This window comes from Mobula birostris, chromosome 7 (assembly GCF_030028105.1).
Source record: "Mobula birostris isolate sMobBir1 chromosome 7, sMobBir1.hap1, whole genome shotgun sequence".
Taxonomy (NCBI): domain Eukaryota; kingdom Metazoa; phylum Chordata; class Chondrichthyes; order Myliobatiformes; family Myliobatidae; genus Mobula; species Mobula birostris.
The window spans coordinates 87,013,138-87,029,647 of record NC_092376.1 but is presented as its reverse complement, the minus strand read 5'-3'; positions in this window follow the sequence as shown (position 1 = coordinate 87,029,647).

Genomic DNA, 16,510 nt, shown 5'->3' with positions numbered 1-16,510 from the left:
AATGTGAGTGGGTGGGGGTAAGGTGTGCGGGGGGATTTGGAGGAGGGGAATGTGAGTGTGTGGGGTTAAGGTGTGCTGGGGGGTTTGGAGGAGGGAATGTGAGTGGGTGGGGGTGGGGTGAGCAGAGGGTTTGGAGGAGGGAATGTGAGTCGCTGGGGGTAAGGTGTGCGGAGGTGTTTGGAGGAGGGAATGTGAGTGGGTGGGGGTATGGTGTGTGGGGGGTGGTTTGGAGGAGGGAATGTGAGTGGGTGGGGGTAAGGTGTACGGTGGTTTGGAGGACGGAATATGAGTGGGTGGGGGTAAGGTTTAGCGGGGGGTTTGTAGGAGGGAATGTGAGTGGGTGGGGGTAAGGTGTGTGGGGGGTTTGGAGGAGGGAATGTGAGTGGGTGGGGGTAAGGTGTGCGGTGGGGTTTGGAGGAGGGAATGTGAGTGGGTGGGGGTAAGGTGTGCAAGGGGTTTGGAGGAGGGAATGTGAGTGGGTGGGGGTAAGGTGTGCGGGGGGATTTGGAGGAGGGAATGTGAGTGGGTTGGGGTAAGGTGTGCGGTGGGGTTTGGAGGAGGGAATGTGAGTGGGTGGGGGTAAGGTGTGTGGGGGGGGGTTGAAGGAGGGAATGTGAGTGGGTGGGGGTAAGGTGTACGGTGGTTTGGAGGACGGAATGTGAGTGGGTGGGGGTAAGGTGTACGGTGGTTTGGAGGACGGAATATGAGTGGGTGGGGGTAAGGTTTAGCGGGGGGTTTGTAGGAGGGAATGTGAGTGGGTGGGGGTAAGGTGTGTGGGGGGTTTGGAGGAGGGAATGTGAGTGGGTGGGGGTAAGGTGTGCAAGGGGTTTGGAGGAGGGAATGTGAGTGGGTGGGGGTAAGGTGTGCGGGGGGATTTGGAGGAGGGAATGTGAGTGGGTTGGGGTAAGGTGTGCGGTGGAGTTTGGAGGAGGGAATGTGAGTGGGTGGGGGTAAGGTGTGTGGGGGGGGTTTGGAGGAGGGATTGTGAGTGGGTGGGGGTAAGGTGTGTCGGGGGGATTTGGAGGAGGGAATGTGAGTGGGTGGGGGTAAGGTGTGCGGTGGGGTTTGGTGGAGGGAATGTGAGTGGGTGGGGGTAAGGTGTGTGGGGGGGGGTTGGAGGAGGGAATGTGAGTGGGTGGGGGTAAGGTGTACGGTGGTTTGGAGGACGGAATGTGAGTGGGTGGGGGTAAGGTTTAGCGGGGGGTTTGTAGGAGGGAACGTGAGTGTGTGGCGTTAAGGTGTACGGGGGTGTTTGGAGGAGGGAATGTGAGTGGGTGGGGGTAAGGTGTGCGGTGGGGTTTGGAGGAGGGAATGTGAGTGGGTGGTGGTAAGGTGTGTCGGGGGATTTGGACGAGGGAATGTGAGTGGGTGGGGGTAAGGTGTGCGGGGGGATTTGGAGCAGGGGAATGTGAGTGTGTGGGGTTAAGGTGTGCGGGGGGTTTTGGAGGAGGGAATGTGAGTGGGTGGGGGTGGGGTGAGCAGAGGGTTTGGAGGAGGGAATGTGAGTCGCTGGGGGTAAGGTGTGCGGGGGTGTTTGGAGGAGGGAATGTGAGTGGGTGGGGGTAAGGTGTGCGGGGAGTTTGGAGGAGGGAATGTGAGTGGGTGGGGGTAAGGTGTACGGGGGGTTTGGAGGAGGGAATGTGAGTGGGTGGGGGTAAGGCGTATGGGGTGGGTTTGGAGGAGGGAATGTGAGTGGGTGGGGGTAAGGTGTGTGGGGGGGGGGTTGGAGGAGGGAATGTGAGTGGGTGGGGGTAAGGTGTACGGTGGTTTGGAGGAGGGAATGTGAGTGGGTGGGGGTAAGGTGTGTGTGGGGGGTTTGGAGGACGGAATATGAGTGGGTGGGGGTAAGGTTTAGCGGGGGGTTTGTAGGAGGGAATGTGAGTGGGTGGGGGTAAGGTGTGTGGGGGGTTTGGAGGAGGGAATGTGAGTGGGTGGGGGTAAGGTGTGCAAGGGGTTTGGAGGAGGGAATGTGAGTGGGTGGGGGTAAGGTGTGCGGGGGGATTTGGAGGAGGGAATGTGAGTGGGTTGGGGTAAGGTGTGCGGTGGAGTTTGGAGGAGGGAATGTGAGTGGGTGGGGGTAAGGTGTGTGGGGGGGGTTTGGAGGAGGGATTGTGAGTGGGTGGGGGTAAAGTGTGCGGGGGGTTTGGAGGAGGGAATGTGAGTGGGTGGGGGTAAGGTGTGCGGTGGGGTTTGGTGGAGGGAATGTGAGTGGGTGGGGGTAAGGTGTGTGGGGGGGGGTTGGAGGAGGGAATGTGAGTGGGTGGGGGTAAGGTGTACGGTGGTTTGGAGGACGGAATGTGAGTGGGTGGGGTAAGGTTTAGCGGGGGGTTTGTAGGAGGGAACGTGAGTGTGTGGCGTTAAGGTGTACGGGGGTGTTTGGAGGAGGGAATGTGAGTGGGTGGGGGTAAGGTGTGCGGTGGGGTTTGGAGGAGGGAATGTGAGTGGGTGGTGGTAAGGTGTGTCGGGGGATTTGGACGAGGGAATGTGAGTGGGTGGGGGTAAGGTGTGCGGGGGGATTTGGAGCAGGGGAATGTGAGTGTGTGGGGTTAAGGTGTGCGGGGGGTTTTGGAGGAGGGAATGTGAGTGGGTGGGGGTGGGGTGAGCAGAGGGTTTGGAGGAGGGAATGTGAGTCGCTGGGGGTAAGGTGTGCGGGGGTGTTTGGAGGAGGGAATGTGAGTGGGTGGGGGTAAGGTGTGCGGGGAGTTTGGAGGAGGGAATGTGAGTGGGTGGGGGTAAGGTGTACGGGGGGTTTGGAGGAGGGAATGTGAGTGGGTGGGGGTAAGGCGTATGGGGTGGGTTTGGAGGAGGGAATGTGAGTGTGTGAGGGTAAGGTGTGCGGGGGGGTTTGGAGGAGGGAATGTGAGTGGGTGGGGGTAAGGTGTGCGGGGGGCTTGGAGGAAGTAATGTGAATGGGTGTGGGGGGGGTGAGCAGAGGGTTTGGAGGAGGGAATGTGAGTGGGTGGGGGTAAGGTGTGCGGAGGTATTGGAGGAAGGAATGTGAGTGGGTGGGGTAAGTTGTGCGGGGGTGGGGGTTGTGGGATGGAGTGTGACTGGGTGGGGGTCAGGTGCCCGGGGGGGTTTGGAGGAGGCAATATGAGTAGCTGGGGGTAAGGTGTGCGGGGGGTGTTTGGAGGTCGGAATGAGTGGGTGGGGGTAAGGTGTGCGGGGGGTTTGGAGGAGGGAATGTGGGTGGGTGGGGGTAAGGTGTGCTGGAGGGTTTGGAGGAGTGAATGTGAGTGGGTGGGGGCAAGGTGTGCGGGGTTTTGGATGGTGGAATTTGATTGGGTGGGGGTAAGGTTTGCGGGGGTGTTTGCAGGAGGAAATGTGAGTGGGTGGGTGTAAGGTTTACAGAGGATTTGCAGGAGGGAATGTGAGTGGGTAGGGGGTAACGTTTGTGGGGAGTTGGGAAGAGGGGATGTGTGTGGGTGGGGGCAAGGTGTGCGTGGGAGTTTGGAGAAGGGTATGTGAGTCGGTGGGGGTAAGGTGTGCGGGGGTTTGGAGGAAGAAACGTGAGTGGGTGAGGGTGGGGTGAGCAGAGGGCTTGGAGGAGGGAATGTGAGTGAGTGGGGGTAAGGTGTGCGGGGGGGTTTAGAGGAGGGAATGTGAGTGGGTGGGGGTAAGTTGTGCGGGGGGTTTGGAGGAGGGAATGTGAGTGGGTGGGGATAAGTTGCCGGGGGGGTGGGTTTGGAGGAGGGAATGTGAGTGGATGGGGGTAAAGTGTTCGGGGGGGTTTGTAGGAGGGAATGTGAGTGGGTGGGGGTAAGGTGTGCGGGGGGGTGGTTGGAGGAGGAGATCTGAGTTGGTGCGGGTAAGGTTTGTGGGCGGGTTTGGAGGACGGAATGTGAGTGGGTGGGGTTAAGGTGTGCGGCGGGGTTTTGAGGACCGAATGTGAGTGGGTGAGGGTAGGGTGTGCTGGGGGCTTTGGAGGAGGGAATGTGAGTGGGTGGAGTTAAGGTGTCCAGGGGGGTTTGGAGGAGGGAATGTGAGTGGGTGGAGTTAGGGTGTCTAGGGGGGTTTGGAGGAGGGAATGTGAGTGGGTGGAGTTAAGGTGTCCAGGGGGGTTTTGGAGGAGGGAATGTGAGTGGGTGGGGGTAAGGCATATGGGGGGTTTGGAGGAGGAAATGTCAGTGGGTGGGGGTAAGGTGTGTGGGGGGGTTTGGAGAAGAGAATTTGAGTGGATGGGGGTAAGGTGCGCGGGTGGGTTTGGTGGAGGGAATGTGAGTGGGTGAGGGTAAGGTGTGCGGTGGGGTTTGGAGGAGGGAATGTGAGTGGGTGGGGGTAAGGTGTACGGTGGTTTGGAGGACGGAATGTGAGTGGGTGGGGGTAAGGTTTAGCGGGGGGTTTGGAGGAGGGAATGTGAGTGTGTGGGGTTAAGGTGTACGGGGGTGTTTGGAGGAGGGAATATGAGTGGGTGGGGGTAAGGTGTGTGGGGGGCTTTGGGGGAGGTAATGTGAGTGGGTGGGGGTAAGTTGCCCGGGGGGGGTATTTTAGGAAGTAATGTGAGTGGATGGGGGTGAGGTGCCCGGTGGAAGAATTCGGAGGAGGCAATCTGAGTGGGTGGGCGTAAGGTGTGCGGGGGGGTGTTTGGAGGAGGGCATGTGAGTGGGTGCGGGGGGGGGTGAGCGGAGGGTTTGAGGAGGGAATGTGAGTGGGTGGGGCGAAGGTGTGAGCGGTTTTGTTGGAGGGAATATTAGTGGGTGGGGGTAAGGTGTACATGGGGGTTTGGAGGGGTGAATGTGAGTGGGTGGGGGAAAGGTGTGTGGGGGCGGGTTTGGAGGCAGGATTGTGAGTGGCTGGGGGTAAGGTGTGCTGGGGGGTTTGGAGGAGGGAATATGAGTGGGTGGGGGTAAGGTTTGTGGGCGGGTTTGGAGGACGGAATGTGAGTGGGTGGAGGTAAGGTCCCTGGGTGGGGGGTGTTTTGAGGAGGGAATGTGAGTGGGTGAGGTTGGGGTGAGCAGAGGGTTTGGAGGAGGGAATGTGAGTGGGTGGGGGTAAGATGTGCCGGGGGTTTGGAGGAGGGAATGTGATTGGGTGGGGGTAAGGTGTGCTGGGGGGGTTTGGAGGAGGGAATGTGAGTGGGTTGGGGTAAGGTGTACGGCGGTTTGGAGGACGGAATGTGAGTGGGTTGGGGTAAGGTGTGCGGGGGGGGGTTTGGAGGAGGGAATGTGAGTGGGTTGGGGTAACGTGTGCGGGGGGGGGTTTGGAGGAGGGAATGTGAGTGGGTTGGGGTAAGGTGTAGCGGCGGTTTGGACGACGGAATGTGAGTGGGTGGGGGTAAGGTGTGCGGGGGGGTTTTGGAGGAGGGGAATGTGAGTGGGTGGGAGTAAGGTGTGAGTGTGGGGTTTGGAGGAGGGAATGGTGAGTGGGTGGGGGTAAGATGTGCAGGGGGTGTTTGGAAAGAGGGAATGAGAGTGGGTGGGGGTAAGGTGTGCGGGTGGGTTGGAGGAGGGAATGTGAGTGGGTGGGGAGAAGTTGTGCAGGTGGTTTCAGAGGAGGGAATGTGAGTGGGTGGGGGTAAGTTGTGCGGGGGGGTTGGAGGAGGGAATGGGAGTGGGTGGGAGTATGGTGTGCGGGGCGGTTTGGAGGTGGGAATGTGAGTGGGTGGGGGTAAGGTGTGCGGGGGTTTTGGAGGAGGGAATGTGAGTGGGGTGGGGTAAGTTGTGCGGGGGGCTTGGAGAAGGGGATGTGAGTGGGTGGGTAAGGTGTGCGGGGGTTTTGGAGGACGGAATGTGAGTGGGTGGGGGTAAGGTGTGCGGGGGGTTTGGAGGAGGGAATGTGAGTGGGTGGGGGTAAGGTGTGCGGGGGTTTGGAGGAGGGAATGTGAGTGGGTGGGGGTAAGGTGTACGGGGGGTTTGGAGGAGGGAATGTGAGTGGGTGGGGGTAAGGCGTATGGGGTGGGTTTGGAGGAGGGAATGTGAGTGTGTGAGGGTAAGGTGTGCGGGGGGGTTTGGAGGAGGGAATGTGAGTGGGTGGGGGTAAGGTGTGCGGGGGGTTTGGAGGAGGGAATGTGAGTGGGTTGGGGTAAAGTGTGCGGGGGGATTTGGAGGAGGGAATGTGAGTGGGTGGGGGTAAGGTGTGTGGGGGGTTTGGAGGAGGGAATGTGAGTGGGTGGGAGTAAGGTGTGCAGCGGGCTTGGAGGAAGTAATGTGAATGGGTGTGGGTGGGGTGAGCAGAGGGTTTGGAGGAGGGAATGTGAGTGGGTGAGGGTAAGGTGTGTGGGGGGGTTTGGAGGAGGTAATGTGAATAGGTGGGGTTGGGGTGAGCAGAGGGTTTGGAGGAGGGAATGTGGGTGGGTGGGGGTAAGGTGTGCTGGAGGGTTTGGAGGAGTGAATGTGAGTGGGTGGGGGCAAGGTGTGCGGGGTGTGAGTGGATGTGGCTAAGGAGCCCGCGGGGGTTTTTGGAGGAAGGAATGTGAGTGGGTGCGGGTGGGGTGAGCGGAGGGTTTGAGGAGGGAATGTGAGTGGGTGGGGGTAAGGTGCCCGGGGGGGGATTTGGATTAGGGAATGTGAGTGGGTGGGGGTAAGGTGTGTCGGGGGGATTTGGAGGAAGGAATGTGAGTGGGTGGGGGTAAGGTGTGTCGTGGAGTTTGGAGGAGGGAATGTGAGTGGGTGGGGGTAAGGTGAGCAGGGGGGATTTAGAGGAGGGAATGTGATTGGATGGGGGTAAGGTGTCCGTGGGGGGGTTGGAGGAGGGAACGTGATAGGGTGGGGTTAAGCTGTGCGGGTGTGTTTGGAGGAGGGATGTGAGTGGGTGGGGGTGGGGTGAGCAGAGGGTTTGGAGGAGGGAATGTGAGTGGGTGGAGGTAAGGTGTCCGGGGGTTTTGTAGGAGGGACTGTGAGTGGGTGGGGGTAAGGTGTCCGGGGGTTTTGTAGGAGGGACTGTGAGTGGGTGGGGATAAGGTGTGCGGGGTGTTTGGAGGAGGTAATCTGAGAGGGAGGTGGTAAGGTGTGTCATGGGGTTTGGAGTAGGGATTGTGAGTGGGTGGGGGTAAGGATTGCGGGGGAGTTTGGAGGAGGTAATCTGAGTGGGTGGGGGTAAGGTGTGCAGGGGGTTTGGAGGAGGGATTGTGAGTTGGTGGGGGTAAGGTTTTCGGGGGGGTTTTGGAGGAGGGAATGTGAGTGGGTGGAGGTAAGGTGCCCGGGTGCGGGGTGTTTTGTGGAGGGAATGTGAGTGGGTGGGGGTAAGGTGTACGGGGGGTTTGGAGGACAGAATGTGAGTGGGTGGGGGTAAGGTGTGCGGGGGGTGTTTGTAGGATGGAATGTGAGTGGGTGGGGGTGGGGTGAGCGGAGGGTTTGGAGGAGGGAATTTGTGTGGGTGGGGTAAGGTGCCCGGGGGGATTTTGAGGAGGGAATGTGAGTGGGTGGGGGTAAGGTGTGCAGGGGGTGTTTGGAGGACGGAATGTGAGTGGGTGGAGGTAAGGTGCCCAGGTGGGGGATGTTTTGAGGAGGGAATGTGAGTGGGTGGGGGTAAGGTGTATGGGGGGTTTGGAGGACGGAATGTGAGTGGGTGGGGGTAAGGTGTGCAGGGGGTTTGGAGGAGGGATTGTGAGTTGGTGGGGGTAAGGTTTTCGGGGGGGTTTTGGAGGAGGGAATGTGAGTGGGTGGAGGTAAGGTGCCCGGGTGCGGGGTGTTTTGTGGAGGGAATGTGAGTGGGTGGGGGTAAGGTGTACGGGGGGTTTGGAGGACAGAATGTGAGTGGGTGGGGGTAAGGTGTGTGGGGGGTGTTTGTAGGATGGAATGTGAGTGGGTGGGGGTGGGGTGAGCGGAGGGTTTGGAGGAGGGAATTTGTGTGGGTGGGGTAAGGTGCCCAGTGGGATTTTGAGGAGGGAATGTGAGTGGGTGGGGGTAAGGTGTGCAGGGGGTGTTTGGAGGACGGAATGTGAGTGGGTGGAGGTAAGGTGCCCAGGTGGGGGGTGTTTTGAGGAGGGAATGTGAGTGGGTGGGGGTAAGGTGTACGGGGGGTTTGGAGGACGGAATGTGAGTGGGTGGGGGTAAGGTGTGCGGGGGGTGTTTGTAGGATGGAATGTGAGTGGGTGGAGGTGGGGTGAGCGGAGGGTTTGGAGGAGGGAATGTGAGTGGGTGGGGGTAAGGTGCGCAGGGGTTTTGGAGGAATGGAATGTGAGTGGGTGGGGTAATTGTGCGGGGGTGGTGTTGGAGGATGGAGTGTGACTGTGTGGGGGTCAGGTGCCCAGGGGGGTTTGGAGGAGGGAATGTGAGTGGGTGGGGTTAAGGTGTGCGGGGGGTGTTTGGAGGTGTGAATGTGAGTGGGTGGGGGTATGGTGTGTGGGTGGGTTTGGACGAGAGAATTGTGAGTGGGTCAGGGTAGGGTGAGCCGAGAGTCTCAGTCAGTCCTTTCTTGCTGTGGGAGTTTTGTATGTTTACTGTGCTGGGTGAGAACAGTAGTGTTGCGTACAGACTCTGATGTGCAGAGTGGGATTCCTCCAGACTGGAGATTTGGAGCAGTTTCTCCTGCCACTGCTGTTGCCCTGATAACTCTGACAAAGCTGCACAAGACTGCACTTACAATGAAAATGCTTTGGTGATTTCATAGCACTGCATGTTTCCTTTCATAAAAGAACATTTGAAAGCTAATCTTCCTTAAGAAGTAAAATCCATTTTCTTTCACACATCATTCTCAATGGCTGGGGTGGTTCTGACTGAGTCTGTAAATGGAAGGGTGTATAGTTAATGAGAAGGCTTTTAAAGAAGCTCGGAAATTCGAATCAGAATCAGGTTTGATATCACTGGCTTTTGTCATGAAAGTTGTTGATTTGCGGCAGCAGTACAATGCAATACATGGTAATAATAAAGAAACTATAAATTACTGTTAGTATATATACATTAGAATTATTTTAAGTAGTGCAGAAAAGAGGAAACAAGTGAATTATGGGTTCAGTGTCCATTCAGAAATCAGATGGCAGAAGGGAGGAAGCTGGTCCTGAAACACCGAGTGTGGGTCTTCAGGCTCCTGTACTTTCTTCTTGATGGCAGCAATGAGAAGAGAGCATGTCTTGGACAAAGGAGTATTCTTAATGAAGGATGCTGCCTTTTTGAGGCATTGCCTTTTGAAGGTGTCCTCAATGTTGGAATGGCTAATGCCTATAGTGGAGCTGGTTGAAGTTTCAACTTTCTGCAGCTTTTTCTGATCCTGTGCCCCTTTATGCCAGAGGGTGAGGCAACCAGTTAGTTGCTCTTGATAGTTCATCTATAGAAACTTGTGAGAGTCTTTGGTGATACATCAAGTTTCCCCAAACTCTCAATGAAATATAGCCGCTGCTGTGCCTTCTTTATAATTGCATCAATACCTTTGGCCCAGGATAGATCCTCAGAAACACTGGCATCCAAGAGCTGGCATAAGATGATGAGAGGCATTGATCATGTGGATGGTCAGAGGCTCTTTCCCAGGGCTGGAATGGCTGACATGAGAAAGCACAGTTTTAAGGTGCTTAGAAGTAGGTGCAGAGGAGATGACGGATAAGTTTTTTACGCAGAGTGGTGAGTGCGTGGAATGGGCTGCTGGCGATGGTGGTGGAGGCGAATACAATAGGGTCTTTTAAGAGACTCCTGGATAGGCACATGAAGCTTAGAAAAATAGAGGGCTATGGGTAACCCTAGGTAATTTCTAAAGTAAAGTCACGTTTGGCAGAGAATTGTCGCCGAAGGGCATGCATTGTGCTGTAGGTTTTCTATGTTTCTAACTTGAAGCTGCTCATCCTTTCCACCGCTGTTCCCTTGATGAGTTCTGGCGTGTGTTGCCTCGACTTCCCCTACCCGAGGTCCACAATCAATTCCTTGGTCTAATTGACATTGAGTGCAAGGCTGTTTTGTGACACTACTTCACCAGCTAACCTATTTTGCTTCTGTACGCTTGCTCATCACCATCTGAAATTCTGTCAACAGTTGTCAACAATAGCTTTTTACATTATATGTCAATGATTTGGATGATGGAATTGATGGCTTTGTTGCAAAGTGTGCAGATGATATAAAGATGGGTGGAGGGGCAGGTGGTTTTCAGGAAGGAAAGAGGCTACAGTAGAACTTAGATTAGGAGAATGGCCATTTTGATAGAAGAAATGAAAGGGTTGACTATTTTTTAAATGGAGAGAAAATACAAAAATCTGAGAACTTGGGAGTCCTTTTGCAGGATTCCCTAAAGGTTAATTTGCAGGTTGAACCTGTGTTGAGGAAGGAAAATGCAATGTTAGTATTCATTTCAAGAGGACTAGAATATAAATGCAAGGATGTAATGCTGAGACTTTATAAAGCACTGGTGAGGCCTCACTTGGAGTATTGCGAGCAGGTTTGGGTCCCTTTTCTTAGAAACAATGTGCTGAAACTGAAGAGGGTTCAAAGGAGGTTCACAAAAATGATTCCTGGATTGAATGGTTTGTCATTTGAAAAGTGTTTGATGACTCTGGGCCTGTATTGACTAGAAATTGGTAGAATGAGGGGTGATCTAATTGAAACCTTTCGAATGCTGAAAGGCTTTGATAAGAGTGGATGTGGAGAGGGTATTTCCTATGATGGGAGAATCTAAGACTAGAGGACACAACCTTAGAATAGAAAGGTGTCCTTTTAGAATGGAGGTGAGGAAGAATTTCTTTAGCCAGATAGTGGTGAATTTGTGTAATTCATTACCACAGACAGCTTTGGAGGCCAAATCTTTATGTATATTTAAGGCAGAGGTTGACAGATTCTTGATTTACCAGGGCATGAGGGGATAAGGGAGGAAGGCAGGAGATTGGGGCTGAGAAAGAAAATGGATCAGCCATGATGAAATGGTGAAGCTGACTCGATGGGCCAAATGGCCTAATTCTGCTCCTATATCTTATTCTCTTATGGTCATTACAAAATTATAGATGCTGTTTGAGTTATGCCTACCCACATAGCCTTGGGTTTAGAGAGAGGATAGAACAGTGAGCTAAGCACACATCCTTGAGGTGTGCTAGTGTTGGCTGTCAGCGAGGAGCAGATGCTATTTCTAATCTGCACAAACTGTAATCTCCTGATGAGGAAGTCAAGGATCCAATTGCAGAGGGAGGTACAGAGGCCCAGGTTTTGGCCCTATTAAGCCTTATGCATAATATTCTTAGCACATGGAAACCAATTTCTGACCCTGAATAAAATTGAGAACATGATTTAATTGCATAGAAAATAAACACATTTTTTAAGCTTAGCAACCCCTCAGTTCATGATCAGCAACATTTCTGCATGCTTTCTATTGACACTTGACTCAAACTGAAAGTGATATAATGGTTAAAACGTACTCAGTGCCTCACAGCATGACTCAAACACTCCCATCCTCCCCCCAGCCCCAGCTCCTGAACAAACTCGACATTTAATGAACTGTCAACTTCAAGCGAGGAGCACTGTGTTCCTATTCATGTAGGTTATTCATATTAGCAGTTGTCATAGTGAGAATGACACTGCAAGATTATCCTGGAAATTTCCTTCAAAATTGCTATGGTAGCAATTTAAGTGTCTGGCACCATTACTTATGAAAGAATGCAGCTCGAGGACAAGCATGCATACAGCAGGACTATTTTTAGATGTTTCAGAAAAATAAAGAAAATTCCCAGATCTGATTATTTTTGTCCATGCTGTTGAACTGTTTCTGGACTATTTCATTTATGGAAGGTCAGCTGAGACTAAAGGAGGATGAAAAGTCTATATGCCGTTAGCTGATGTGCACGTCAGACAGCACGGACGGTGAAACTACCTGCCTCAGTGTACGTGGGTTTAGATGGATAACAACAGACAGCAGTTCTTCTATGACTTGCTGAATGGCTGTGGGATTTGGATCTTTCACGAGAGTACGATCAGGACGGACGGAAAAGCTCTGCAGAAGCCAAAGGCCAGCCACTGTTTATTCAATGACTAATCAGCATCTGGGTGTGGGGCTGGTTTAGGAAGGTACAGGTGTGTACACAGCAACTGTAGGAGTCAGTGGATTAGGAATTCTACTGTTTCATTGAAAACCACCTGCATTAACTATTAGTGCTTCTGCAATGAAACATTGTAAGGGCTCTTCTCTGACGAGCCTATGCACAAGGTCATAAGTCACTGGTGGCATGGTGATGACCGTGATATCCCCCCACTGCAGCAACATTACCTTTGTATGTTAGTTGAATTAACTGCGTTGTTCTCAAATGAAAAAGCAGGTTTCGACAATGCTTTGTTCAATTGTAAATTAAAAGCTTTTAGGGAGTCGGCTATTGAAGATGACCATGGAACCTCTTTGGATGGGTGCCTGTCACAGATGCTTCTGTGTCAGGTAACATTTTGAAGAAGGAAGGTGCGCACTCCGATATCCAGCACACCATTTCCATCATTAACTATTTAGATTCAGGCCAACTACCTCAATTTGCCACCAGCTCAAGAGCTGCCACCAGAGATCACATGGGTACGTTTGCGTTTCTCACAAGATGCACGTGCATTTACCATGCATGATGGCAGAGAGCGGCTGCAGTGTGATGTGCACACGTCTACAGCTACTCTCACATAGTATATATAAAACAGCACATTCCCTCTACGGCCCTGCAAAGTACTACTGTGGCCTTCCTCATCTGCCCATTATAATTTCTAGATCATTATTGTCCATTGAGAAAATAAATCAATGGTTTTAGTCACAATGCCAAAAGATCTCAGTGTAAGGAATGACAATCTCACTTAATGTAGGCCTGAGGTTAGGTAGTTCTCAGTTACATGGGATATGTTCCATGTGAATGTACCTTTTCCACCCTCCGACTCCAAAGGTAAGGAGTATTTGCCGATTATGTAACAAATCCCAAAGCACATTCCCCATCTAGGAGGTAGAGAGAAGGATGTAATCAGATAAACTTCAGACAAACATGATTTTCTTTTAGTATCCTGATTTTTCAAATTAATGTTCCTCTTTGGAATATCATGACCGGGAAAATATGACTGGGATTTGGTTGTGCTTTTAAGCATCATAAGATTGCAGCAAATAAATAATATATTTGAAAGGATCACAGACATTCAGTAATAAGTCTCACACTGGAGAGGGTTCAGATGTTTTATACAGCATGGATACTGGTCTTCGGGCCCAACAAGTCTATGCCATCCGGGGTGCCCATGTAGCTAGTTTCCAATTTCTTCTATCAGCCCATCTCACTCCAAGCCCCACTCTTCCAAGTACTTCTAAGATCAGATTACTGTGTCAGTTGGTAAGTGTCGTACCTGCCGCAACCAGTCTCATTCCATAAACCTGTCACCCACTGCGTGGAAAATGTTGCTCCCCTCCCCCCAGCTCCTCATCTTCATCCTGTAGTTTTGGACTCCCCTACCCTAAGGAAAAGACCTCTTCTATCACTCATAATTTTAAACATTTTCCTACATTCCATGGAATAAAGGCCTAGCCTGATCAACCTCTCCCTATAACTCCACTCTCAATTCCACGCAACTTCCCAGTAAATTGTTCGTCTTCTTTCCAATTTAACACTATCTTTCCCATAACAAGGTGACTAAATCTGCGCACAATACTCCAAATCCAGATTCACCAACAACTTTTACAACCACAACATAATGTTGCTACTCCTATACTCAGCATCCTGACTGACGAAGGCCAGCATGCTAAATGCCTTTTTCACCACCCTGTCTACCTGTGATGCGGCTTTCAATGACCTATGCACCTGTACTCTGAGGTCCCCCTGTTCTATTACACTTTCAGCTGCCTGATTGTTCACAGTACAAGTCCTGTGCTGGTTTGACTTTCCAAAAGGCTTCACCTCACACTTCTCTGTATTGGAATCGATTTGCCACTTCTCACTTCACTTTCAAGAACCCCTTGCAATCAACAATAGCCTTCTTCACTATCAATAATGGCACCTAATTTTGTGTCATCTGCAAACTGACTGATGAAGCCTTATGCATTCACACCCAAAGCAACTTAGACCCTAGTACCAACAAGGGACTAAGCTCCTAGACCGGAATACCACGCGGATCCTTGCTCAAGTCCAGACAACGTACACTGCCCTACCAGCATCTACTTTTTTGATTACTTCTTCAAAAACTAAAACATTTGTTAAGTACCAATTCCCACACATAAAGCCATGGTGATGCCTCCTAATCATCCAAGTACTGATAGATTCTGTCCCTCCCACAACTAATGTTAGGTTGACCAGCCTGTAGCTCCCTGGCTTGTCTATGCAACCCTTTTAAAATTACAGAGCGCTATCCACCTTGCATCATGGGGAACTTCACCAGTGGCTAACAATGGAGCACGTATCTCCGTGAGGCTTCCCACAATTTCCTTAGCCTCCACAGAGTCTGTGGATACACTCGGTCAGGTCCTGGGGAGTTATCCAGCTCAGTATACACCTCCTCCCCGGTAAAATGAACACCCTCCAAAATACCTGTTTCCCTTATCTTTTGAGCAACCATGACTTTCTCCTCAGTAAACACAGAACAGGAATGTTTGTTAAAAATCCCACCCATCTCCTGTGGCTCGAGAAAAAAGCAGCCCTGCTGATCTCCCAGTGGGCCTACTCTCCCCTTAGACAACCTTTTACTCTTAATGTGGCTATAGAGTCTCTTTGGACTTTCCTTACCTGCCAGTTCTTTCCCATAACCTTTCTTTGCTCTCCTGTTTTCCCTCTTAAGAGTATTTTAATGTTCTTAGTCTTAAGGGATTCACTCATCCCCAGCCTCCTAAACCCAATGCAAGCTTCTTTCTTTTCCTTGACCAGAGCCTCACTACCTCTCACCAGCCAAGATTCACTAACCTGCCAGGTTTTCTCTTCACCTTAACAGGAACACGCTGCTTCTGGGCACTCACTGTCACACTCTTAAACACTCCTACATGCCATTCATTCATTCCTTTCCTTTCAAGCAGGCTCAACCAATTGACCTCTAATATATCCTGTCTAATGCCCCTCACCACCCCCCTCCCCCTCCCAAATTAGCCTTGCTCCAGTTTAGGACCATAGCTGTGAACAAATCCTATTCTTTTCCTTCACTGTCTCAAAAATAATAGAATTATGGTCATTAGAGCCAAAGTGACCCCTGACCCCCATTTCATTTACCAGCCCCACTTTGGAGGTCCAGTATTGCACTCTCCCAAGTAGGACCCTCCTTTAGTAGGACTCAGGAAACATTTCACAAATTCCACCCCATCCAGTCAATATCAGCAGAGTTAATACTGGGGAAATTAAAGTCCTCCACTAATAAAACCTATTATTCATACAACTATGAGCAACCTGCACATCTGCTCTTCCAGTTTCTCCTGACTATGGGGGTACTATAATACAGCCCCACTAGAGTGACCCTGGCCTTTCTTGTTTCCAAGTCCTACCCATATGATCTCACTGGACAATCCCCAAGAGTATCATTACTCAGCACTGCTGTTACACCTTCCTTTACGCTGCTCCTCTTCCTCATTCACCTAAACCCCCATCATGCCTGTAGTATCTGAATCCTGGAACACTGAGCTGCCAGACCTGGCCTCCTCTCAGCCATGTTTCTCTGTTATGCCTATAACATCCCAGTCCTCAGACCCAATCCCCACTCCGAGTTCATCTGCTTTACCTGCCAAAGCTCGAGCACGGAAATAAATGCAGTTTAACAGAGTACTCCTTTCCCTCAGGCTACCCTGATTACTAAACTTGCTCTCACAGGTTACTGCTTTATCCCACAACATTCTTCTGTTCAGAAACCTACCCCTCTCACAATTTCCTGATCGGTTTTGCATTTATTTTGAATCTACATTCTTTTTATGTTTCTGCTCGCCTCCTTAAAGCTTTGATCTCTTCTCATTTGGATCAATCCCTATCTTTGTTTTCAGATTTGACTACATCAAATGTATCTTCCCCTCCACCCCCACTTACATGCTATTTAGGTGTGATTTCTTGATGCAGAGGTTTTACCAGTGGGTGCCAGCAGGACTGTCGAACTTGGGGTGATAAAGCACTGCAGCCAAGCCAACCTTCTCCTCACCTGACTATTACAAGTACTTTCCTAAAGTACCAGTAGTCAGGAGGTAGGAACACTGCATGACCTAACCAAAGGGGCACTGAAAACAAGAACTTCACGTTATTGATTTTTTTTACATTTTATTCAAACAAGTTATTTTGTTTTTAGGCAGATTTCAGGAAGCACAAGAAAGGAAGAAAAAAAACAGAATCCCAGCCAGTTTTCCATAGGAAAAAAATCTTTTATTTAAAAACAATTTCAGTTTGTAACAGACTAGTGGAATGTGATTTTAATTTTGTTTGTTTTTCCTTCGACAGCAGGGGAGTGTAGGTGAAAATTAAACACTTCCAAAAAGGATGATGGAAAGAAGAGATTACAAAAAGTGGGGAACGTATGAAAAGGCAACAGTCAATATTTATAAAGCAAGCTTAATACTGTGTGTACAAACTGGACAAAGGAACATTTAAATAAATATTCATGGCACAAAAATGCTGCGGTCAATTTGATAAATTTACCAATTTCCTTTCTTCTCCATTTTCAAACAGTGCAAAGGGGAATGACCTGCCTTGAAAACAAGCTGT